Raw genomic sequence first — 2,242 nt, forward strand, 5'->3', positions numbered from 1 at the left:
TACACTACGAGTTGTGAGCCACCATGTGGGTTGGTGGTTTTGTTAGGCAGGCCGGTGCCACATCAGAGTTGTGAATTCGTAATTTGAAACATTACACAACCCTTTCATACATACATGTTTTGGCCACATGCAATCGATGGTTGTCCTACACGACACTCGATACTCGCTATGACACTTTTCGTGGGCCCGCGAGGTCATCGTCCATCACTTTGACGAACAGTAGTAGTGAGGTTAATTTGACCAACAAGGTAGAATCTTTTTTGTTTGTGTTATGGTGGTATATAGTACGTGTCGAAGAGGCGGGACTAGTATATATATATATATATATATATATATATATATATATATATATATATATAGACACCCACACCCACACACACTATACGTACGCGTCCGTGAACAAGTACACCTCATTCAGTATCGGGACTTTTCGGTTTCCGAGGCATGTGCCACATCAAAATTGTGAAAATGGCTATTCAAACATCACACAACACCTGTTTGCACCACATGCATGCAGGCGGTGGTTATCCTAACTAGGACACTCACGTGTGACGCTTCCATCTGTGGGCCCACGAGGCCATTGTTGATGCATGTGCATCACTTTGACCTACATCGGGAGAGCTTAATTAATTTCACCATTGATGAGGACTCTTTTTGGGTTGTACTACGGTAGGAGCATATAGTATGCGTCAAAGAGGGGGAAGGGGACCATCATATGTAGTACGCTTCATGAACCTCGCTCTGTGTGGGTGCATGGTTTACGGTTTTTGAGGCATGTGTGGCACATCAAAGTTGTGCATTTTAGGTATTCAAAATATGTTTGGCCCACTTGCAAAGCGATGGTGGTTGTCCGCTCCAAGGGAGTCCTAGATTAAGGGGTCCTCGGACAGCCGGACTATATACTTTGGTTGGACCGTTGGACTGTGAAGATACAAGATTGAAGACTTCGTCCCGTGTCCGGATGGGACTCTCCTTGGCGTGGAAGGCAAGCTTGGCGATTCGGATATGTAGATCTCCTTCTCTGTAACCGACTCTGTGTAACCCTAGCCCCCTTCGGTGTCTATATAAACCGGAGAGTTTAGTCCATAGGATAATAACAATCATAATCATATGCTAGCTTCTAGGGTTTAGCCTCTAGGATCTCGTGGTAGATCAACTCTTGTAATACTCATATCATCAAGATCAATCAAGCAGGAAGTAGGGTATTACCTCCATCGAGAGGGCCCGAACTTGGGTAAACATCATGTCCCCAGTCTCCTGTTACCATTAGCCTTAAACGCACAGTTCGGGACCCCCTACCCGAGATCCGCCGGTTTTGACACCGACATCGAGGTCGGTGTTCTTGAACTCAGTGCCATTATCACTTCTGATATGCTTGATCTTAACGCCATAGTTCGTCATGGCACGATTGGCAAAGCATCTGAAGACATCCTGCACTTCATTCTTGTAGAGGATTATATGCACCCAAGTATATCTTGAATAATCATCAACAATGACGAAGCCATAGAGGCAAGCAGTGGCAGTGAGAGTAGAGTAGTGAGTAGGGCCAAATAAGTCCATGTGTAGCAGCTCGAAGGGTTGAGATGTAGTCATGATTGTCTTTGAAGGATGCTTGGCTCTTGTAATCTTTCCAGCTTCCCAGGCACCACACAGATGATCCTTCTTGAACTTGACGCCTTCGATGCCCACAACATGCTTCTTCTTTGTGAGCGTGTGCAAGTTCCTCATGCCAGCATGCCCTAGACTTCGGTGCCAAAGCCAGCACTCTGAAGCTTTTGCTAGAAGACATACGACCATCTGTGGTCCTGCTGAGAAATCTACCATATACAGATCATCTTTTCGATACCCTTCAAAGACTAGAGACTTGTCAGATTCCATTAGTACAAGGCAACAATATTTTCCAAATAGCACAATCATGTTTAAGTCACAAAGCATTGAGACAGACATTAAGTTGAAACCAAGGGATTCAACAAGCATCACTTTATCCATGTGCTGATCCCTTGATATTGCAACTCTACCTAGACCCAATACCTTGCTTTTATGAGTGTCAGCAAATGTGATGTGACTCTTGTCTGATGGACATAGCGTTGAATCCATCAGAAGACTTCGATCACTAGTCATGTGGTTAGTGCATCCACTGTCCATAATCTATTCTGAAGTATGAGGTGTCATAGTCTACAGTGCAGTTTGGGGGATAGGCTTCACCAAGCGAGTTGTGAAGCAAAAACATTTGACGAACAAG

Source organism: Triticum aestivum, chromosome 4B (genome assembly GCF_018294505.1).
Source record: "Triticum aestivum cultivar Chinese Spring chromosome 4B, IWGSC CS RefSeq v2.1, whole genome shotgun sequence".
Lineage (NCBI taxonomy): Eukaryota > Viridiplantae > Streptophyta > Magnoliopsida > Poales > Poaceae > Triticum > Triticum aestivum.